We start from the raw sequence: 24,903 nt of genomic DNA on the forward strand, positions 1-24,903 counted from the left end.
AGTTTGAAAGAAAAAGGATGGGAAAAGATAGACCATGCAAGCACTAAACAAAGTTGGAGTGACTATTAAGACAAAAGATGATTAAGTTTAAGAAGCAGTTCTTCATAATGATGAGGGGAAGGGAAAACTGTATCAACAAGGAATAAGAATTATGTCTACGCACCTAGCAGAACTTTAAAAATACAGCAAAAACTAAAAGGAAATAGACAAGTAGGTCACAATCCATTTGGTATATTAACACCCCCCAGGAATTGATAGGATACATTTTTTAAAAGTAGGAAGAGTGATCTGAATGATCAACTGCGTTGACTTAACTGAAATTTATGGGACACTGCTCACCAGTTCTTCAGATGCTCATGAAGCTTTCACCAAGACCGACTACATGTGGGTCACAAATCTCAACGTATTTCAGAGGACTGGAGCCTCGACCATAAGGAATTGTATCAGAAGTCGACATAGTACAATATGTAGAAAATAACATTTGAAAATCTATACTTCTAAATAACCTATGACTCAATCACAAAGGAAATCAGAAAATAGTTTTTGAGTTGAATGACAAAATTCAAATTAAAAAAATCTATGGGATGCCGGTAAAACAGTCCTTAGAGGAAAAATAGCTTTAAATGCTTAGGAAGAAGGCTTACAATCTAAATTTCTACCTGAAGAAACTAGGGGGAAAAAAAAAAACAGTTAAGCCCAAGTAAACTGAAGGAAAGAAAAAAAGAGCGGAAAGCAATAAAATTTTTTTTTTTAACCAACAAATTTTGGGGTGCCTTGGTGGCTCCCTCCCGCATTGGCTTCCTGTACAGTAGAGAGTCTGTTTCTCCCTCTGCCCCTCCACCCTGCCTCAGGCTCTATCATTCTCTCTCAAATAAATAAAATCTTAAAAAAAACAACCCAGAGATTTTACCGAAGCCAAAATTTGGTTCTTTGAAAACTTAACTAAATTGATAAACACTTAGCAGGACCAATCAACAAGAAAGAGAAGTCACAAATTACCAGGGTCAGGAATGAAAGATGGAATATCACTATAAACTACAGACATTTTTTTTTTAAATATTTTATTTAGGGGCCCCTGGGTGGCTCAGTTCAGCGTCTGCCTTGGCTCAGGTCTTGATCCCACCTGGGGCTGAACCCTCCCCACCCCTGCCCCAGCATAGGGCTCCCTGCTTAGTGGGGAGCCTGCTTCTCCCTCTCCCTCTGCCTGCTGCTCCCCCTGCTTGTGCACTTGCTCTCGCTGTCAAATAAGTAAAATCTTAAAAAGAGAAAAAAGAAAAAAGATTTATTTTAGAGAGAGAGAGAGGGCATGAGCAGGGGGTGGTGGGCAGGGGCAGAGGGAGAGGGAAAAAATCTCAAGCACACTGCCTGCTGAGTGTGAAGCCCATCTGGGGGCTCGATCTGAGATCATGACTCGAGCTGAAATCAAGAGTCAGATGCTCAGCTGACTGAGCCATTCAGGTGCCCCCGACTCTACAGACATTTAAAAGGATAATATTATGACTGAGTTAAACAAGTTTTACAACTTAAGTGAAATAAACAAATTCCTTGAAAAACCAAACTTGCCAAGACTGACTCAAATAAGAAATGTGGAGCACCTGAGTGGCTCTGTCTGTTGAGCAACTGACTCTTGGTTTCGACTCAGGTCACGATCTCATGGGTAATGGGATCCCTGCTGATCCCTGCTGAGTGTGGAGCCTGATGGGGTGCTTGCCAGGGGGCTCAAGCCCACATCCCTAAGGTGCTGCCAGAGCCCAAAGAGTCAGATGTTCAACTGAGCCACTCAGGCACCCCTGATATAGACTTAAAAAAAAAAAAAATCAATGAATCATTGAGTTTGTTCTCCAAAAAGATAAACAAAATGGATAAACTTTTTGCTTGATTCATCAAGAAAAAAGAGGACTCTAAAAAAAAAACAGAAAAATAGAGGACTCGAATAAATAAAATCAAATATGAAGACCAACCAACACCACAGAGATATAAAGGATTGTAAGAGAATATTATGAAAAATAATATGCCAACAAACTGAACAATATATTAGAAATGGATAAATTCCTAGAAACATATAAACTAACTAAATTGAATTGGGAAGAAATGCACAATTTGAACAGACTGACTACCAGCAATGAATTGAATCACTAATCAAGACCAGGACCAGATGGCTGCACAAGTGAATCCCACCAAACATTTAAAGAAAAGTTAATACCTATTCTTAAAAAAAAAAAAAAAAGATTAAAAAAGAAAAATTTAAAAAGACATATTATTTATTTGAGAGAAAGCATGAGCCCGTTTGCAAGTTTGGGGAGGGGCAAAGGGAGAAGGAGAGACTCTCAAGCAGACTCCCCACTGAGCATGGGACCCAACTAAGGGCTCATGACCCATGAGATCATGACCTGAGCCGAAACCAAGAGTCGGAGCCTCCACATACTGAGCCACCCAGGTGCCCGGAGTTAATACCTATTAAACTATTCCAAAAAATGGAAGAGGAAGGAGAACTTCCAAATTCATTCTTTGAGGCCAGCATTAACCTGATCCCAAAACCATCAAAGAAGCTACAAAAACAGAAAACTATAGGCCAATGTCTTTGATGAACGTAGATGCAAAAATCCTTAACAACATGCTAGCAAACGGAATCCAATAATACATTTTAAAAAATCATTCACCATGATCAAGTAGGATTTATTCCAGGGGTGCAAGGGTAATTCAATATTTACAATCAACATGATACACGGCATCAACAGGAGAAAGGAGAAAAACCATATGATCATCCCAATAGATGCATAAGACAGCATTTGACAAAATACAACATCCATTCATGATAAAAACTAAGCAAAATAGGTTCAGAAGGAACATATCTCAATGAAGGCCATATATGAAAAACCCACAGCTAATTTCATACTTGCTGGGGATCAGGAACAAGACAGGGATGTACACTCTCGCCACTTTTATTTAACATCATACTGGAAGTCAAGGAAAAGAAATAAAAGGCACTCATTTTTTCAGAAGGAGGTGAAACTGTAACTATTTGCAGATGACATGATACTTTATATAGAAAACCCTAAATACTCCAGCAAAAAAAAACTACCAGAACTGATGAATGAATTCAGTAAATTTGTGGGATGCGAAATTAATATACAGAAATCTGTTGCATTTCTATACACTAATAACAAAGTAGCAGAAAGAGAAATTAAGAAAGCAATCTCATGGGGTGCCTGGGTGGCACAGCAGTTAAGCGCCTGCCTTCGGCTCAGGGCGTGATCCCAGCGTTATGGGATCGAGCCCTACATCAGGCTCCTCCGCTATGAGCCTGCTTCTTCCTCTCCCACTCCCCCTGCTTGTGTTCCCTCTCTCGCTGGCTGTCTCTATCTCTGTCAAATAAATAAATAAAATCTTTAAAAAAAAAAAAAAGAAAGCAATCTCATTTACAATTGTGCCAAGAATAATAAAATACCTAGGAATAAAGTTAAACAAGGTGGTGAAACACCTATACTCTGAAATCTAAAAGATACTGATGAAAGAAATTGAAGATGACATAAGCAAATGGAGAGATGTTCCATGATCATGAATTGGAAGAATTAATATTGATAAAAAGTCCATACTATTCAAAACAATCTACAGATTCAATGCAATTGCTATCAAAATACCAAAAGCATTTTTCATTTAACTATAACAAAAATACTAAAAATTTGTATGGAACCACAAAAGACCCCAAATAGCCAAAGCAATCTTCAGAAAAAACAACAAAGCTGGAGGTATCACAATCCCAGATTTTGATCACTTCTTGGCCTTTTGGCGAAGATCAAGTGTACAAGTATATTTGAGATATACTACAAAGGTACAATAATCAAAACAGTAGGGTACTGGCACACAGACACACAGATCAATGGAACAGAATAGAGAACCCAGAAATACACCCACACTTTCGTAGTCAATTAATCTATTACAAAGGAGGAAAGAATATGCAATGGGCAAAAGACAGTCTCTTCAATAAATGGTGCTGGAAAAACTGTACAGCTACATGCAAAAAAAATGAAACCGGACCACTTTCTTACGCTATACACAAAAATAAACTCAAAATGGATTAATCACATAAACTTGAGACCTGAAACCATAAAACTCCTAGAAGAAAACATCAGCTTTAGCAACATTTTTCTAGATATGTGTCCTTGGGCAAGGGAAACAAAAGCAAAAATAAACTATTGAGACTACAGTTAAACAAAAAGCCTTTGCACTGCGAAGGAAACCATTAACATAATGAAAAGGCAATCTACTGAATGGGAGACAATATTTGCAAATGACATATCCAATAAGGGGTTAATATCCAAAATATATAAAGAACTTACACAAATCAACACCAAAGAAACAAAGAATCTGATTTAAAAAATGGGCAGAGGACCTGAATAGTCATTTTTCCAGAGAAGACATACAGATGGCCAACGGACACATGATAATATTCTCAACATCACTGATCGTCAGAGAAATCCAAATCAAAATCGCAAGGAGATACCACTTGTCAAAATAGCTAGAATCAAAAGGACAAGAAATAACAAGTGTTGGGGAAGATATGGAGAAAAATCTCCCTTTGCACTGCTGGTGGGAATGTAAACTGGGGCAGCCACTGCAGAAAAGAGCATGGAGGTTTCTCAAAGAATTGAAAATGGAACTACCATGGGGCGCCTGGGTGGCGCAGTCGTTAAGCGTCTGCCTTCGGCTCAGGGCGTGATCCCAGCGTTCTGGGATCGAGCCCCACGTCAGGCTCCTCTGCTAGGAGCCCGCTTCTTCCTCTCCCACTCCCCCTGCCTGTGTTCCCTCTCTTGCTGGCTGTCTCTGTCTCTGTCAAATAAATAAATAAAATCTTTAAAAAAAAAAAAAAGAAAATAGAACTACCATAGGATCCAGTAATTCTACTCCTGGCTATTTACCCAAAGAAAATGAAAACACTAATTCAAAAAGACACACGTACTTCTGTATTGATGGCACTATTTACAATAGCCAATGCATGGAAGTAACCCAAGCGTCCACTGATAGACGACCGTCTAAATTATTTGTGACATATACATACAATGGAATGTTACGTGGCCATAAAAAAAGGAAAGGAATCTTGCCATTTGTGACAACATGGATGGACCTGGAGGGTATTATGCTAAGTTAAATAAACCATAGAGAGTCCACTGCCATATGATCTCACTTACACGTAGAATCTAAAACACAAAACAAAACCAGACCCTTAAATACAAAGAACAAACTGACGGTTGCCAGAAGGAAGGTGGGTGGGCGGGGGATGAATAAAATAGATAAAGGGGATTAAGAGGCATAAACTTTCAGTTATAAAATAAATAAGCCATGGAGATAAAAAGTACAGCACAGGGAATATAGTCAATAATACCGCACTACTGTTGCTCAGTGACACGTGGACACTGAACTTCTTACGGTGAGTAATGAGTAATATGCAGAATTGTTGGATCATTATGTTGCACATCTGAAACTAATATAACACAGTATGTTAATTATACTTCAGGAAAATAAATCAATACTATAAAATCACTGAGTCATATTTGGGTAGACTCTGGAGATAAAAGGGCAATGAAGAAATTATAGGGGTTCCAGCTTATACTCCTAAGTCTTTTTCAACTTTCACTGGCAATTCTGGTTTCCTGGTAAGACTGTTTAAACTGCAATCATCTTTTTTTTTTTTTTTTAAGATTTTATTTATTTATTTGACAGCGAGAGACAGTGAGAGAGGGAACACAAGCAGGGGGGAGTTGGAGAGGGAGAAGCAGGCTCCCCGCTGAGCAGGGAGCCCGATGCGGGGCTCGATCCCAGGACGCTGGGATCATGACCTGAGCCGAAGGCAGATGCTTAACAACTGAGCCACCCAGGTGCCCCTGCAATCATCTCTTTAATCATTAAAACAAAACCAATATTTCCTTTGCAACAGCTAAGTTATATAAATGTTTTTGAGCCACTTTCTGGAACTATTCATTGCTCAGATATTGGCCAGAAACTGTGGCAAAGGAATTTGGTCACTTCCTATCGAAAGCTCTTACTGTGGGGGGAAAAAAAAGAGACATTAATTGAATACTCTGAGTAAATATATGCTAATGAACTCAATAACTTAAATGAAGTGAATTAATTTCTAGAAAAATAAAGTGAACAAAAATTGACCCAAAAAGAAATGGAAAGAAGAGTTTTATGACTTCTAAAGAAATTGAATGAGCATTAAAAAAATTCCATGACACATATAACAAAGTTCATGGTTTTGAAAGTTGCTACCACTAAATTTTCGAGAAGTAATCTCAATCTTATGCAAATTATTCTGGAGCACTGAAAGAGAGAAATCCTCTACTCAATGAAGTCTGTATAACATGGATAACGAAATAAGACAAGGACAACAGGGAATACAGAAATCTGAGGTTATCCCATTCATAACGACAGACACTAAGTTTCTTTAAAATATACTAGCAAATTGAATACAGCAATTTTATAAAATGTATAAAAAATACAACATGTCCAAGTTGGATTTGTCACAGGCATGGTAAATTAATATCAGAAAAAACAGTAACTGTAACTCACCACATTAACAGAATAAAGGAGGAACACCGTGGGTTCTTTTCAGTGGATGTACGAAAGGCATTTAATTGAATTCACGTAATATTCAAAGATAAATATTCAAAATAAACCAAAAGAGTAGCTAAAAGAAATCCTTAATTTGAAGATTTGATATCAATAAATCAAATGCAAGAATATACATATACAGATATAGATTCCCACGGGAATCTGAACGCGGGACCCTGGGATCCGGACCTGAGCTAAAGGCAGACGCTTAACCAACTGAGCCACCCAGGCGCCCCTGCATTTTGTACCTTAAATAAAGATCTTGAAGTAGTTAAAGAGAAGCTTGTTTATTAGCTGTGATGTTATTCTCCTTTCAGGACTGCCATTTCTTACCACATTAATCTTGGGTGTGCTGCTAATGTCTTCTCTGCATTGAAGTCACCAGCGGGGAGTCTGCTTCTCCCTCTCTGGCTGCCCCTCTCCTCCCCGCTCATGCTCTCTTTCTTGAATAAATAAATAAAATCTTAAAAAAAAAAACAAACCCAAATATCCATAGATGATTTTTTAGAAATAAAAAGAGGGGCGCCTGGGTGGCTTAGTTGGTTGAGTGTCTGACTCTTGATTTCTGCTCAGGTCATGATCTCAGGTCATGAGATCGAGCCCCATGTCAGGCTCCTTGCTGGGCATGAAGCCTGCTTGAGATTCTCTCTCCCTCTCCCATTGCACCTCCCTCTCACCGCGCATGAACATGCTTGCTCTCTCTCAAAATCCTTTTACAAAAGAATTGAAGAGGTGACAGTATAAGACATTATTTGGCCTGAGTGAAGGTGAGGAGGAAGTCAGCACTCACAACCACTTTGGCCCTGAGCGGCCAGAAGAAATAACAGTGAAACTGTAAAGCAAAAAACACTACGTCATAAGCATTAGATTATCATTTCCTAATGATAAAATGGTCAATTTACAAGGAAGATACAAAAATTTAAAAATTTGACCTCAAAATATGTGAGCATTAATTTCCATAATTCTAATGACAAATTGATAAGCTAGACTTTATCAAAATTAAGAACTTCTGTGTTTAAAGTTTATTCTTTTTTAGTAATCTCTACACCCAACATGGGGTTCAAACTCACAACCCCGAGATCAAGAGTCCCACACTCTGTCCTCCAACTAAGTCCGCCAGGTGCCCCAAGAACTCTGTTCTTAGAAGGACACTGCTCAGAGAACCAACACACGAACCACAGACTGGGAGAAAATATTCGCAACTCTCCTATCAGATAAAAGATTTGTACCCATAATGTATAAAGAACTCTCAAAACTCAATAAGAAAACAAACAACTCAGTAACAAATGGGCAAGAGATTTCAATAGAACTTTAAGGGAATAGAATAGACATATCAATGGTTGTCTGGGTTTGTAAGGGAGAACAGCATGAGAGAGAGATTCCCAGGGAGCATGAGAAAACTTCTGGGGGTGATATGTATACTCATTATTTTGGCTGTGATGGTGGTTTCATGGGCTACACCTATATCAAAACTTATCAAATTGTGCACCTTAAATAAAGGTAGTTTATTACAGAATTACAGATTATAGTATATCAATTATACCTCAATGAATCTATTAAAAATAATAAATCTTCCTGTAAAGAAAACACTAGGCCCATTTACCTTTACTGGTGACTTTTTACCATTTTAAGAAAAAAATAACAACAGTCTTACACAAATGCTTTAAGGGAATAGGAAAAAACAAAAGGGAACACTTCCCAACGGACCCATTTTATGCGATTAGCTTGTCCATGGTACCAAAACCTGATAAGGACATTGTAAGAAAAATTACAATCCAATCTCATGTTTATTGGATGTGAAATGGTAAATAAAATATTAGTGAGTTGATTCTAGCAAAAGTTGAATTTATATTAGGACAAACACCAATTGGGGTATGTGTACAGAAGCTTCCTGAATGCCTGTGAGCTCAGTCCTTGGCCCTCTACTCTCCCTCACTCTTTGGGGGGGGAGCTTATCCAAATGCATGGCTTTGAGTATCATTCATGTGTCGATGACTCCCAAATTGATACCTTTGATCCTAACCTTTCCCTGAACTTACTGTCCCGGTACCTATTCACCCCTCCCATTGGAGAGCTGATAGACATCTCATGCCTAACATCTACAGTGAACTCTGGGTCCTTCCTCACCCCCAAGCTGTACTTCCCCATCCGACCTTCATATCTCATTTCCTTTCATTGAGCTCTTATGCTCAAACTTGGAATGATTTTGACCCTCCCACCGGTTTTACATGGAATTTATCCATCATCCTCTCATCTCCGTCTTCAAATGTACCTGGAATCCAGCTATTTCTCACCACCTTTTCCCATTGCCGGATATATTTTTATCATTTTTCTGTTTATCATCTCTCTGCCCTAGTAGCATGCCACATTCATGAAGGTGGGGCCTTGTCTCTTTCATGACTACTAAATTCCAGCGCCCAGAACAGTGACTGACAGACACACAGTAAGCACCTAATCAGTACTTTTTTCAAATAATGACCTACAGTAATTTCTCGCAACATCACAAACACTTAAAAGACTGATATCCCCAGGGGCGCCTGGGTGGCACAGCGGTTAAGCGGCTGCCTTCGGCTCAGGGTGTGATCCTGGCGTTTTGGGATCGAGCCCCACATCAGGCTCCTCCTCTATGAGCCTGCTTCTTCCTCTCACACTGTCCCTGCTTGTGTTCCCTCTCTCGCTGGCTGTCTCTATCTCTGTCAAATAAATAAATAAATAAAATCTTTAAAAAAAAAAAAAGATTGGTATCCCCAATTCTGTAAGGATGTAGGGTCACAGGTCCACATTCCTATACTGTGGGTGTGAGGATAAAAGTTTTAGAGGCCAAGTTCATGGTGTCTGTTGAAATTTTAAAGATGTATATCTTGGACCCAGACATTTTATTTCTAGCAATCCACTGGAGAAAACACTTGCTCTGTACACGAAGAGTGAGCATAGTAGGCTTTCTGTAACACCGGAACAGCGCAGGAGCAAAACTGCCCGCATGGCCCCTCGTAGGGCAATTGCTGAAATGCCATACACTGTTCTCGTGCTGACAAGGACGCAACGTCATACTGTTAGGGAGGAAGTCTACGTTGCCTAGTGATAGGTACTGTGTATAATAATCAATTGAAATATATGTTTACGTAATACCTATCGATGCTTGCGAGTGCACAGAGAGAAAAATTCTGGGCGGCTACATAGGCAACTGATAACAATGATGATTTCTGGGGGAAGATGAGATGAGGGCGATGTCCAGGTGAACTTCGTGTCGTCTGTATTGATTTCTTGAGAATATATTCATTTCATATGTATTGGAAATAAAATTTAGAAGGACAGAAAATCAAACGGACGGACGAGAAGTTGGTATTATTGGCATTGCTACTTGGTAGCTGTCTGCAGAGGGTGCTAAACATTGAGCGGCGCCTACATGGTCTGGCTACATTCAAGAGTATCCCAGCAAACCACACTTAACTTCATTCCAACTGTCCTAATAGCTCACGATGGAGAATTGACCTTTGTGGGAGCAGACCATCCTTCACTGCCAGTGGCAGGTGGTAAATAGTAACATGTTTTCTGCCACTCAGGGTTCTTGGGGGCTAACACATAATGCATGTTTCAATAAGCACCTACTAGATAAATACAACACTGGGAACGTTCTTGTTCTTTATAGGAAGGTCTTGATCCTTTCACACTCTTCTGGAAAAAAGCAAATACTACCGAAAGCCGAGATCACTTCTGAATAGTTTAAGGTACTTGAAGTGTTTGAAAACATGAGGAGCAGGGATGTAACTCAAAGTAACTCTGGGCGAGGCTAGGATGAGAACATGAGCACTCTTTGCTGACAAATGACCAAGACCTTGGGAGGAAAAGCAGGAGCGTGAACAGCCGGAGCCCAACCCTCGGATGGGGAGCCAAGCTGAGGGCGATGCTATACGATCGATCGTCACGCTTATAAAACTGCCCCTTTAGTTTCAAGTAATACTAACTGATGGTTGATGGAAAGTATATATTTCTCAGGGCACCCGGCTAGCTCGGTCAGTAGAGCGTGCAACTCTTGATCTCGGGGTTGTGGGTGCAAGCCCCATGTTGGGCGTAGAGATTACTTAAAAATAAAAAATCTTTAAAAAGAAGTGTATGTTTCTCTTAGAATATGAAACATCAGATTTTTTTACTGGGGGGATTTTTCTCACAACCACTGCAAAGAATTTCTGACATGCAAAACTTGAGTCGAGCTCTAAAATGGGCATACACTGAAATGAAGTCATTCATTATCTTCCAGTAAAATTCAGCTTTTCTTTCCCCTAATTACAAAAGTATAAAAGTGCAACAAATGTTACGGTGACTTATGGGAGGATGATTTGCAGTATGCAATTAATATTAATGTAAATCCTAAGGCACGTAAGTAACCCCTGGATTCCATTTGGTGGGTTTTTCCGTGACTGTTGCGGTTGAACTGTGGTGCTGGGTGCTTTCATGTGTCTGTCTGTTCTCTGACATCATCTCTGCAACATCCTGGGGTGAGGGGGGCGGGCGGGGGGGAGGTGGGATCTATTTCAGAGAAAAATAAATTGAGGCTCTGGGAGGTTAGGTGGTTAACTGAGGTCCCAGAGGAGGCACAATCAGGATTTAAACCCAGATCTGCCTGATTCCAAAGGCAGGGGTCTCAGAACCCTATGCTGTCCTCCGTGGGGTGCCCCCTCACTCTATTCCCTGTGTCTGTAAGTGTCCCCGCATCTTTCCATTTCATGGCTTTCCCGGTCCAGACTGAACGTGTTGAGAGGAGGAAGCAAGACTTACTCATGTTTGAATGCTCAGGGTCCTGATGAAATTAGCTTAAAATAACTTTTTTATTTTTATCTTGACGAATTTCTAAAATAAATTCTGATTTCTTATAGCAAGGAGGAAACCCCTTTAAGTTCAAAGGATGAGAGTAATTAGAAGCAGGAGGACTCCAGGAAGGACACAGTTAAGAAAGAGAAGTTTGGCTGATAGGACCCCTCATTGGTTTGAATGTTTTGAGAAGCAATTTACATGTCCGTTGCAATGTGGGGGGAATCTGAGATACTTAGCAAAGTAAATTATTAATTTGGAGGTAAGGAAAAGTTGCACAGGAAACGAAGCGCAATTGTGGTATTGTTCATATGGCTCGTTTGGGAGTGATATTTACATGGTTGTAGTAATGAATATTGAATACTGATTTCCCTCAAACCTGTGATCTAGCTATGTTGGGAGGATAAGTTTGTGGAGGGGGAGGCCCAGGAGAGAGAAATCGTAGTCTTTTAGAGCAGTCAGCCAATGGGAAAACCACGAAATAGCAGCACAAGCATATCACCCAGAAATACGGAGGGAACGGGCACAAGAAACAGCTAGAAGAGCTGGAAGTAGGTGCTTCTGGGGACCAGGCTCAGAGCGCATTGGAGGAGATCCGAGGGAACTATTATTTTTCATTGTCAGCTTTTTCACTATAAAACTTTTTTTTTTTTTAAGATTTATATTTAAGCAATGTCTACACTCCCTGTGGGGCTTGAACTCACAACCCTGAGATGAAGAGTCGCTCGCTCCACCAACCGAACCAGCCAGGCACCCCTCACTGTAAAACTCTTCACTTTTTAAGGTGCATACACGTCTTACTGTGGGAGGGAGGAAAGCTAAATTATGAAAGGAAAGTGAGTGGCAGCTGAGCCCGGCCTCAGGGTGGAAACCACATCCTGAGTTGAACCTTTAGACCATGGCACAGTTTCTAAAGTACTCAAGCGTGAATTCTTGCGTGATTGGCCACGGGAAGCATCAAATAATTTTTGGTGACTAAACCGAAGAAAAAAAAAAGGGTCAGCGTTTCGGTACCGCAGTTGTTAGCACTCTGGCCAGAGAGCCTATCACTCAAAATCAAATCCTACGAAACGAACAACACTTAAGCACAGGCGGGTACTCCAAGTTTTTGCGTTTTCTGTTGCTGTCATGCAAGGGGAAATGGAAGCATATCTTCATAAAACCAGTCCACCCGCCCCGAACTCTCACTATTTACGTGCCAGACCCTGTAGAAACCACATCCTGCCTTAACCTTTGGATCACTCAACAGTTTCTGAACGCGCGAGCGTGAGTTCCTGCACTATCTACCGTGTCCAGCCAGAAATAGTTCCAGTGGACTAATATTAAACACAACATTTATTTTTAGGGTTTTAGGAGTAAGTGACATAGCAAAATCACATACAAGAGAAACTAAAATAGAGTCAAGTAAACCATCTATTTAAAGCACCTGCTCTTTTTCCAAGTACTACGCCATCTTCCCTTCCAAACTAGGATGCTATTTCGGAGGATAATTTTTTTAAAAAAAATATTTATTTTAGAGGGGGAAGGGGCAGAGGGAGAAAAAGTCTCAAGTAGTTTCTGCTCTGAGTGCACAGCCTGATGTGGGACTCGAGCTGATGACCCTGAGATCCTGACCCAAGCCGAAACTATGAGTCCGACACTTAACCGACTGAGCCACCCAGGCGCCCCTGGAGGATAATTTTTAACATAAACTGCTAATGTTTGCTGAGCATCTAGGATATGCTTGGCACAGCTTTCAATTTTTAGATACTTCCAGAAGAGCGGATGTGTCAATTCGGGGTTCTGGGTCTATGCTTGAAGAGTTCATAAGGTGTGAATAAGCCGTCTTTTAACTAATTTTCAAGGCAATATGAAGTTAAAAGAAAAAAGGTGGGGGGCGCCTGGTTGGCTCAGTCAGTAGAGCATGCAACTCTTGATCTTGGGTTGTGAGTTCAAGCCCCACGTGGGGCATAGAGCTTACCTTAAAAAAAAAAAAAAGAAAAGAAAAAAAGGAGATCTACTTTGAGCTTTGTCTGGAAGTTAAAGAGTTATTTATGATGTAGCATGCACATCTCTTCTACACATCAGATGAATGCAATATTGTTGTAATCAAATCTTTTACCTGGTGAGAGGACTTGACGTGATGTACAGATTGGTGGGGGTGGGGAGGGGGCGGGAGCCACAGGTATGCACAGCCTTGTGTAGCAGGAAAACGAACCACGCCTTTGCAAAAGGTGGTGCTGAGTGGAGACAGCCCAGGGCCTGGTTCCATGATGGCTGATAAAGTGGGTAGACAGAGCCCACTACCAGTTGTCCAGTAGCCCCCGAGCACCTGTGAGGTGCTATGTACGGTGCTGGGGGCTGGATGTGCACCGTCCAGTTAATGGTCACACAGACCATGTGGAAACTCTGGCCTCGAGAAGGGCTCATTCAGGGCTGTGACCCAGTTCTCCAAACCCGTCCTGTAACAGCGGGCGCTGCCTGGGTCTGTGAGCGCTGCCGGGCACAGGCACTTCCTGTCTGAGCTCTGTGGGTGTTTCCTGAAATAATCTGCTGGATCAGAAGGCTGATGGATGTATTTTATCTGTGCAGCTTTGACATTTAGTTCTGTTTTGCTCCACCTACGTTTGTACTGATGCTTTGATTTTTATGAAGATCTAACCTGAAGAGAAATTGAGGAAGCAGCTGGGTGGGTGGGGGGGGGAACAGTGTCAAGGGAAGGGACTGACTTAATTATTCAATCTAGGGTTTACCCAAGATAAAGTTTCTTCTCTTTCTTCAAAGAAAGAAAAAGAAAATATTTTTAGACCAGTCTTCGTCTCCTAACTGTAGGATGGACGGTATCTCTGTTTCCTTAAGCATGGTTGCTTAGAAACGCAGAGGCCTTCCGATGCCTGCGCGAAGCCAAGGCCCCGTTAGCTTCGGTTCGTGTTTGTGTTAGGGATTACCGCAGCTGTTATCTGCAAGTTTTGCAAGAGCTCAGTGGGCAGGGAGCTGGGTGTTCAAGTAATTCCTAATGAGTCCGCATTGTTAAGAGGAGGGAAGCCCCGCAGGAGCTGCCCAGAGGACACCTCGTGAAGGAGACGCCTGCCCACGGAGGCCCGCCTAGATTCCTGACCCACAGAAGCAGGGCGGACGCAAGGACCAGTGTTGGGAGTTGCTCAATTCTGGGGTACTTGGTCACACAGCGGTGGCTCAGACCACACTTATCAGGAAGAGCCAAAGCTGGAAAGATTCACGGGTTCATCGGCCAAGGCTGAATCTCAGCAAGCTAAACTCAGGAGGTGTCTAGGCGCCCAGAGAAGAGGGTGGAAAGGTGAGGGAGTGGAGGCCGGCATGGAGGGGGCGGCGCCGCCGGGAAGGGGAGGGTCGAGCTGTGTGGCTGAGGGCTGAAGACGGTGCTGGATTCTCGGAGGAGAACTTTGTACGGTGCGTGCCCATGGCAGAAGTTCAGAGTCTTTGTTGAATAAACAAGTGAGTTCATGGGCAGTCAGCTCTCCCGTTCTGCCGATCTCCGTTCCTCTCAGGGCTGTCCGCTGGTTTCTTATGTATCTTGCGGGCCTTTCAGTGCCGCTGAGAATGCTCGGTGTCTTTGCTGTGCCTGGTCACCGTGGCTGCAGTGCTTTTCCTCGGGCAAAATGAGAAGGCTTCCAGGATTCCAGGCAGAGCAGCGGGGCAGGGGAGGAACCCGCTGGGAAGGAGGTACTACAGGACTTACAAAAAAAAAAAAAAAAAAAAAAGTATAACCTGTACACAGAATATACAAATTATAATTGTTTGCATACGTATATACCACGTGACTAGCACTCAGATCAAACCTAGAACGTTTCCGTCCTCCCCAGAGGTTCCCTCGTGCGCTTTCCGAGGCACCACGAGGTGACCCCTCTTCCGACTTCTATATTTATAGATTAACCAGCCTGGTCTTGAACTTCACATACATGGAATGACGCAGCACGTATGTGCTGGACTTTGCTCACCGGGATGTCAGAGATACGTCCATCCATGCTGTTGTATCAGTCGTTTCTTTTTAGGCCACAATGTACTGACCTTGTTAATGCCCGCGCTGGTGGTTTCCAGCGTGCGGCTACGGTGAATAAAGCTGTCAGGAACGCTCCCATGCATGTCTTTTGCGGACATATGCACTCAGTTCTCTTGCGTAAACATCTAGGAGTGGAAGTGCTGGGTCATGAGGTTGGGCATCGGTTTCACTTTAGTACATAATGTCCAGCAGTTTCCTGCCGTGGAAACCAATTTCCTCCCCCTCTGTCAATTAAAGATCGCTTCCAGGCGCTGCATATCCTTGTCAGAACTTAATATTGTGGGTCTTTAAATGCTAGCTGCCAGTCTGGTCCGGAGTGGTATATCACTGAGGCTTGAATTTGCACGTCCCCCCTGAGTGAGGAGATAGGGGACATTCTCATGTGCTCCTCGGCCACCTGGGGGCCTCGGGTCCTTGGCCCATTTTCCAATTGAGTTTTGTCCTCTTCTTGTCGATCCGCAGGTGCGCCTCTGTCAGATACGTGCATGGGAATGTGTTCTCCCAGTTGCTGGCTTGCCTATTAGGGAGGTCTTCCGCTTAACACAAGCACCTCACTGGAATGACCCAGGACTTCGGAAACTGTATCCTGTCATGTACGTTACAGTGACGATAAAATGAATACTTACAAACCGCCCCCAAAGTAGAACATGAGCCCTGCGTTGGGCAGCATGCCCTTCCTTATGGGAACTGCTCCCTCAGAGAGAACTACTGTGACCATTTTCATGCTTTAAAAAAGTGTTAACCCGTATGAATCCATCTCTAAACAACATGTTGCTCAGTTTTGCTTGTTTTTGAGATTTATAAAAACAGTGTCTTATAGTGTGGTGTTTTGTTTTGGCCTTCTGAGGCTTTCTTTCACTCCCTTTTTCTTCTAGGATCCATCTTTATTGCTGCAGATGGGTATAGGTCCATTCCCACACTATAACATTCTAGTATGTGGATTTTTCCCATTTGTGCATTAGCACGTCCACGGAAATAGGGGATGTTCTCAGTATTCTTTTTTTAATTTCAAAGAATGCAGTTGTGATTCAGCTTGCTAATATGTCCTTATTCATCTGTGCAAGAGTTCCTCTAAAGTATAACTTTAGGAGTGGAAAACCCTGCTCATGGGATGGGTATATACTGGCTTTTACAAAATACTGAATTTTCCACAGTGGTTTTCCAAATGTGTCTGAATGTTTTCCAAAATGGTTGCACCAATTTATACTCCCCCCCCCCACTTGAAGTTGCTCCCACTGCCCCATGTTTCCCCCAACACTTTGAACTATTAGATTTTAAATTTTTTCCAATTTTGTGGGCATAAAATGCCATCTCATCATCTTTTAAAGAAATATTCTCTGGTTTTATTTTTTTAAGTAGGCTCCATGGTCAACATGGAGCCTGGTGTAGGGCTCGAATGCACAACCCCGAGATCAAGACCTGAGCTGAGATCAAGAGTCAGATGCTTAACTGACTGAGCCACCCAGGTGCCCCTTTTTTTTTTATTTTTAAAAAACTGTCTTCAGTAAGCTCTACACTTTTCATGGAGCTTGAACTCATACCCTAAGATCAAGAGTCACATGCTCTACCAACTGAGCCAACCAGGTGCCCTGCCATCTTGTCATCTTAACCTCCATTTTCCTCATGACTAATGAACTGGAATGTATTTATGGACCACTGGTCTCATGTTCATATTTCTGTTGGGTTATCTTTTCCTTACTCGTGTTATAGTTATTTAGCTGTCTTCAGTATTGTTCCTTTGTTGGTTATGTATGTGGTGAATATCTTCTCCCAGTTTGGGATTGGACTTTTCACTTTCTTTACTTTCTTTACTTTCACTTTCTGTGTCTTCCAACAAACAGGAGTTCTTAATTTTAATGTAGTTGCATTAATTTTTCTAACTTTTTTATATTGTTTACTAGAGGCATACTTCAGAGAGGTGCATTCAGTTCCAGACCACCACAATAAACTGAGTTAAATGAATTTTTTGGGTTCCCAGCGCATATAAAAGATATGTTTATACTATACTGTAGCCTATTAGGTGTGTAAGAGCATTATGTCTAAAAAATGTACATACCTGGATTGAGAAATACTTGATACTTGCTTTCAGCAAATCATCATCTTTTTGCTTGTAGAGGGTCTTACCTCAACGTTGATGGCTGCCAACTGACCGGGCAGGGGCTGCTGAAGGCTGGGGCAGCTGTAGCAATTTTTTTTTTTTTTTTAAGATTTTATTTATTTATTTGACAGAGAGACAGCCAGCCAGATAGGGAACACAAGCAGAGGGAGTAGGAGAGGAAGAAGCAGGCTCCCAGCAGAGGAGCCTGATGTGGGGCTCGATCCCAGAACACCAGAATCACGCCCTGAGCTGAAGGCAGGCGCTTAACGACTGGCTACCCAGGCGCCCCAGCTGTAGCAATTTCTTAAAATAAGACAACAGTGAAGTTTGCCACATCGATTGACTCCTCCTTTCACAATTTCTCTGTGGCTTGCGGTGCTGTTTGATAGCATTTGACCCACTGTAGGACTCCTTTCAAAATTGGAGTCAGTTCTCTCAAACCCTGCCTCTGCCTTATCAACTAAGTTTATGTAATATTCTGAGTCTTTTGTCATCATTTCAACAAGCTTCACAGCCTCTCCCCCAGGAGCGGATTCCAGCTCAGGAAACCACGTGCTTGGCTCAGCCATGAGGGGCAGCTCCTTATCTGTTCGGGTCTGATCATGAGGTTGTCACCATTCAGTCCCGCCTTCACGCTCCACTTCGGATTCTAGTTCTCTTGCTGTTTCCACCACAGCTGCAGGTACTTCCTCCACTGGAGTATTGAATCTCTTAAAGTCCTTCATGAGGGTTAGAATCCACTTCTTCCAAAGTCCTGTGAATGTTGATATTTTGACCTCTTCCCATGAATCATGAATTTTTTAAAAATTTTATTTGTTTGAGAGAGAGAGAGAGAGCGCGAGCACATGAGTGGGGGGGGGGAGCGGGAGAAGCAGGTTCTCCGCTGGGCAGGGAGCCCCACATGGGCTGGATCCCAGGACCCTGGGATCATGACCTGAGCTGAAGGCAGACGCTTAGCGCACTGAGCCACCCAGGCGCCCCTAATCATGAATATTTTTAATGGCTTCTAGAATGGTGACTCCTTTGCAGAAGGTTTTCAATGTACTTCCCCCAAAGCCATCGGAGGAATCACTATCTGTGGCAGCTACAGCCTTATGAAACGTATTCCTTAAATAATAAGACCTGAAAGTTGAAATGACTCCTTTGTCCCCGGGGCTGCAGAATGGATGCTGTGTTAGCGACACGAAAACAACATTCATCTCACTGTACCTCCTCGGAGCTCTGGGTGACCAGGTGAATTGTTAGTGAGCAGTGATATTTTGAAAGGAATCTTTTTTCTGAGCAGTAGGTCTCAAGGGTGGGCTTAAAACATTCAGTAAACCATGTTGTAAACAGATGTGCTGTTACCCAGGCTTTGCTCTTCCATTTACAGAGCCCAGGCAGAGTGGATTTAACATAATCCTAAAGAGCCCTAGGATTTTCAGGATGGCAAAGGAGCGTTGGCTTCAACTCCGAGTCAGCAGCTGTATTAGTCCCTATAACGACAGTCGGCCTGTCCTTTGAAGCCAGGCGTTGACTTCTCTCTAGCTCTGAAAGTCCTACGAGGCCTCTTCTTCCACTATAAGGCTGTTTCTTCTACACTGAAAATACGCTGTTGAGTGTAGCTACCTTTGTTAATTACCTCAGCGAGATCTTCCGGAGAACTTGCTGCTTCCCCTTGCACTTTAATGTTCTGCACAGGCCTCTTTCCTTAAGCCTTGTGCACCACCTCTGCTAGCTTCCACTTTCTTCTGCAGCCTCCTCACCTCTCCCAGCCCTCACGGAATTGAAGAAAGCTAGGGCCCCGCTCTGGATTCGGCTTTGGCTGAAGGGCATGTTGTGGCTGGTGTGATCTTCTACCCAGACCACTCAACCTTTCTCCCGATCGGCAATACGGCTGTTTCACTTTCTTAGCATTTCTGTGCTCCCTGGAGCGGCGCCTTTGATTTCCTTCACACACTCTGCCTTTGCAGCGACACCCTGGTGGTCTGGTGCAAGAGGCCTCACCTTGGGCCTATCTCCGCTCCCGACACACCTTCCTCGCTAAGCTAAATCATTCCCAGCTTCTGATTTAAAGTGAGAGCCATGCGACTCTTTCTTTCCCTTGACACAGGCCACTGTAGGGTTATTAATTGGCCTAATTTCAATATTGCTGTGTCTCAAGGAATAGGGAAGCCTGGGGAGAGGGAGAGACACGGGGGAATGGTGAGTCAGAAAACACACAACATTCATCAATTCGGTTTACTGCCTGGGATGGACGCCGTTGTGGCACCCCGAAACAATCCCAGTAACATCACAGATCATCCAGTAGAACAGTGAAGAAACTTGAAATATTGTAAGAATGCCCAAAATGTGCCACGGAGACACAAAGTGAGCAAATGCTGTTGGGAAAATCGCACCAATAGACTTGCTGGACGCAGGGTTGCCACAAAGTTTCAATTTGTAAAAAATGCAATTTCTGCAAAGCACAATAAAGCAAGGCCCACGATCGGATGAGATGTGTCCATAAATCATTCTCTACCCAAGTTGATCAAGACATTCTTCCCTATTATCTTCTAAGAATATTAAACTTTCCTTTTCATATTAAAAAAAAGATTTTAGAGCGAGAGAGAGAGCACATGCACGTGCATGTAGAGGGAGGGCAGAGGCTGAGAATCTTCAAGGAGACTCCCCTCCCCTCAGGGGGCTTGATCTCGAGACCCATGAGATCATGAACCGAGCTGAAACCAAGGTCTGCTGTGTTCAACCGACCGAGCCAGCCAGGTGCCCCCCTTTCCATATTTAAGTGTGTGATCTATTTGGGGTTGATTTTATGTTACAAATATCAATGTCCTTTTCTCCATATGAATAACCAATGATCTCAGCACTATTTCTGTCCCTGCTCTTTGTGACAAGCTGACTAATGGTTCCCCGAAAATGTCCACTTCTTCATCCTTGAAACCTGTGACTATGTTACCTTCTATGGCAGAAGGAACTTGGCAGGTGCAAGGAAGGATCGTGAGAAGGGGAGATTATCTTGGATTACGTGGGTGAGCCCGATGTAGTCAGGAGGGTCCTCCTAAGAGGGAAGAGTTAGACTTAGACCCCGGAGTCCTGCACTTTGAAGAAAGAGGAAGGGGTCATGAGCCAAGGGACGTGGCAGCCTCTAGAAGCTAGAAAAGATGTTAACAATACATTCTGCCCTAGAGCCTCCAAAAGGAACACAGCCTTGTAGACACATTGAGAATTCCGACTCCAGAGCCCTCTGAGAATAAATTAGTGTTGCTTTAAGCCTCTAAATGCGTGAGACACTTTGTTGCAGCAGCAACGGGAAGCTAAGGCGGCTTCAACATCACCTTCGTCATACGCAAAAGTTTCATACTCTTCTGCGGCTGTTTCTGGGTTCTTTATCTGTTAGCTGTTATTGATCCTTCTGTTTTAGTTATGGTAACTTTATAATAAATATCGATAGCTGGTAGAGCAGATCCTTCATTTGGCTACTTGACTCCTTCATTTGGCTACTTGACTCTTCTTAGGCTTTTGCATTTCCAGATAAATTTCAGAATCTGCTTGTCAAGGTCCTCAAAGAGACCCTACTGGAGTTCTGTTTAGAATTATGTTGATTCTATAGTCAATTTGGGGAAAATGGACCTCTTTAAATATTGGGTTTTCCTAAGAACATGGTATATTCTTAGATTTAGGTCTTTTATGTATTACAATAGAGGCCTTAAATTTTTTCCATACTGAAGTTGTATGTCCTTTGTAAGATTTTCCCATAATTATCTTGTGGGTTTTTTTTGTTCTAATGGAAATGGTGTTATTTTTTAGATTATGTTTTCTAACTGCTGTGGGTATATAGAAATGTGATTGGTTTTTTATATAAGCTCTTAGTGCAATAATTTACCTATGGAATTTTTTTATTTTTTATTTTTTTGGTTTTCTATTAGACAGTAATATCACCTGTGTAATGAAAGTTTGATTTCACCCTTTTTAAATACATTTTCTTTTTCTTCTCTTACTGCACTGGCTAGGATCACCAATATAACATTGAATAGAAGTGGTGACTGATTGCAGTCATCCTTTTTATACTTCTAGTTTTATTTTTTATTTTATCTTTTTTAAAGATTTATTTGAGAGAGAGAGAGAGAGAGATCATGTGCAGGAGGAGGGGAGGCCAAGAGAGAAGGAGAAGCAGGCTCCACTCTGAGCAGGAAGCCCGATGCAGGGCTCTATCCCAGGACCCTGGGATCATGACCTGAGCTGAAGGCAGATGCTTACCTGAGCCACCAAGGTGCCCTTATATTTCCAGTTTTAAAATAATTTTAACATTTTCTCATGACAATAATATCTGATGTGGATTCTTTTTAAACTATGGTCTGGTGTTGAACTCCATTAAATGGTCCTCCTTATGCTTTCCTTTTAATGAAATACAGCAACATTTTCCAGTAACAATGGATTGTCCCTGCTGTTGTCTTTGATTGCTTCTCTCTGTCATCTCTATGAGACATGCATTCAGCTTCTGAACCTACTCGGCTTTGCCAAAGCTCAGGAAGGGGCAGCCCTGGGTAACCTCAGCCAAGAGTAGACATATGACCTAATACACATGTGGCTCGGCGCTGGCCAACTATTCCAATGTCAGGACCCCAACCTGCGATCAAAAGTGCGGAGCATGGGAGCTTCCAAACCACAGAGACGAGAAGTCAGAATTGGTCCTGGCAACCCTGGATCACTGCAGGATGAAGTCACAGGGAGCAGAAACCTGGAACCATGGCGCACAGGATAGAGTCACAGAAAGGAGATACGTGGACCCCCCACACATGCAAGGAGTTGTCCCCTCTGATCTTAAGGATTCCCAGATCCCAGGCTCGTGCCCATGAGGCCTGGCTCTGCTTCATTTCTGTCCTACAGAAAATTCCTCTTCCCCTCCTATTGGTAGTCTGAGTGGGCTTCTCTGCATGGTTAAACAAGCCTGACCCAGATCTCCTCCCAGATCATTCCCTAGGATGCTGAACTCCACAGCAACTGTCACACTGACCCCTGCTTTCCCATCCCCAGCACCTCACTCAGGTCCTTTTCATGTCCCCCTAGGGCTCTCCTGATGGTGGCAAACCAGTCTCTAGGCTCGCCCTTAGGCAACCATCTTCCCTGGCTTCCAGATGCATCCATCTGCAGCCTTACTCTGGAACTGCCCCTGCGCTACCTAACAACTGGCCATGGCTGCCCAGCATGTCTGGAAGTCTGAACACCTCACCTTGGACTTCAAGGAGTCATACAATTTGCTCTCATTGCCTCTCAGACTTACGTCCACCTCTCAGCTACGACTGACCCACACTGTGACAAAACTGTCTTTCTTTGGGCCTCAGTGTGCTCACATTCTGCTCCCCAGGAGTCCTTGCTCCTGCCCTTCACTCCACCTGTAGGTCCTCTCGGGCTGCAAAGAATCACCTCTCTCTCAGGTCCCTTGGGGATGGAGACATTGCAAAGTCAGGACACATCTCAGCAGTGGTGACCAGCCCTCAGGAGCACACATACATCGGTCCCCTGCCAGCAGTCCTGCTATTCCCATGACTCCTGTGCCAGTCAGTGAGCTGCCACTCACCAGGAAGGTTCTGCCCACACCCTTTCCTCAGAAGCACCTGTGGGCCGGACCTGCCCACCGTCCTCAGGGATTCTTCTTCAGGATTAATGCCTTTCCTTTTTTCCTTCAGGTTTCCCTACTGGTTATATATACTTACAGTATTTTTTTTTTTTTAAAGATTTTATTTATTTATTTAGAGGAAGCACAAGTGAGTGGAGGGAGGGGGCAGAGAGAGAGAGAGAGAGAGAATCTCAAGTAGATTCCCTGCTCAATGCGAGGCCAACACAGGGTCTGATCTCACAACCTTGAGATCATGACCTGAGCCAAAATTAAGAGTCTGACGTTTAACCACTGAGCCACCCAGGCACCCCTATACTTACTGTATTTTTTAAAAAATTTTTAAATTTTAACTTTTTAATTAAAAAACCAAAACACAATAATACTGGAGTCCCACTGACTCCCTCTCCTAACCTGGTTCCTCTCCTCAGAGTAACCTTGATACCCATTTGGGCTGTCTCCTGGCCTCCAACAAGGGTTTAAAAAGAAATAAAGTTTGCCACTTTTTAAAAAAACAAATTATATCCTATTTTATGTATTGATGATGCCCCCCCCATCTTATTTATTGTTGGTTATTTTAAACTATTTCCTGTTTACATGTTTGGAAGAGAAAGAGCTGAACCAGGACAACATTCACAAGGTAGAAAAGGGTGAGCAGCGGAGAGCTGGCTACCCCGTCCCTCGGCAGAGACCTTCTCCACCTGAGAGGCCTCTCCCCATCCCTCTCGCCCGTTAACTTGCTTTCAAGGCACTTGTCGCCCGCTGACACAGAAATAGATGTGCCAGTTTCTGGTCTCCCGCACTGACTGGAGGCCCCAGCAGAGAAGGAACCGAGTCACCCAGAGCCCTTCCCAGCTCTTGGAACAGCGCCCCACGCCCAGTAGAAGGCGGATTCAGGAGCCGGAAGCGGTCTGGGGGTCTGGGGCAGTGTGGGGGAGATCTGGAAGGCGCAGTCATGGGACTGGAGAGCTGTCCTTTGAGGAAGGGCACAGAAGAGAGTTGAGGACAGAGGTTCAAGTGGAAGGAGAAGGGAAGGATGCGGGGTTGAAGGGTCGGGTGGGAACCCCGGATACAAGTCGGGCTGATTCTTTTTCTAGGGCACTTCGGTGCCCAGGGCCACTGGTGTGTCCTGCCCTCCCATCGGCCCATTCTGAGAAATCCCGAGTTGCAACCGCTTCGGAGACCAGCCGAGTTGGGCTGTCTTCTGTCCCCAACTCCAGCTCAAACCTGTCAAGGAACAGCGGGGAAGGCGGGAGATTGCGGTGGGTGGGATCCGAGTCCAGTGCCCGCCCCTGGGCACAGCTCTGTGCTGGTGGGCTGGTGGAGGACCGCGCGGCTGACCCGGAAACCCCGCTTAGCTCACGTCCCGGTGGTGCCATCGGAGGCCGTGGGAAGGCCACGCCGCTCGCGGGCTGACCGGACAAGGGGCAGGGGCTGGCGGGGCGACCAAAGCCTTAGGCGCTGCCTGTCCCCTGTCCTTTTCTGTCCTCTCCTGGCATCTTGCCAGCACTCTGCGGCGGCGCTGGGCCAGGAGTTGCGGGCGTCCCCTGTCTGGGGGAGTAGGCGGTCAGCAAGCCGTCTCCCCGCCGCTCCCCAGGGGGTCAGCACGAGCCGACTTTGGAGGCACTGGCACCCCGGCCCCGTCACGCCCGCGGCCTCTGGCTCCCAATCCGCCAAGTGGGCGTGCGACAGGGAAGCCGGGCCCAGCCACCTCTCCCACTTCCTGCGGTCCCCGGGGGCCAGGGGCTGGCGGCCCCAATCCCGCCCTCCTCC

At 43.8% G+C, this 24,903-nt stretch overlaps 2 long non-coding RNA genes across 2 annotated transcripts; one reads left to right on the top strand and one right to left on the bottom strand.

Annotated features, from left to right (window-relative positions):
* Nucleotides 1-11,496: 11,496 nt before the first annotated feature.
* LOC121101317 lies at nucleotides 11,497-16,254 on the top strand. The gene is made up of 2 exons (XR_005833321.1): nucleotides 11,497-14,874; nucleotides 15,902-16,254. It is a non-coding gene; the product is annotated as an uncharacterized LOC121101317 (long non-coding RNA).
* Nucleotides 14,548-15,905, bottom strand: LOC121101316. The gene is made up of 2 exons (XR_005833320.1): nucleotides 15,378-15,905; nucleotides 14,548-15,113 (listed from the first exon to the last, which is right to left on the bottom strand). It is a non-coding gene; the product is annotated as an uncharacterized LOC121101316 (long non-coding RNA).
* Nucleotides 16,255-24,903: the final 8,649 nt, after the last annotated feature.

Source organism: Ursus maritimus, unplaced genomic scaffold (assembly GCF_017311325.1).
Source record: "Ursus maritimus isolate PB19 unplaced genomic scaffold, ASM1731132v1 scaffold_7, whole genome shotgun sequence".
NCBI lineage: Eukaryota > Metazoa > Chordata > Mammalia > Carnivora > Ursidae > Ursus > Ursus maritimus.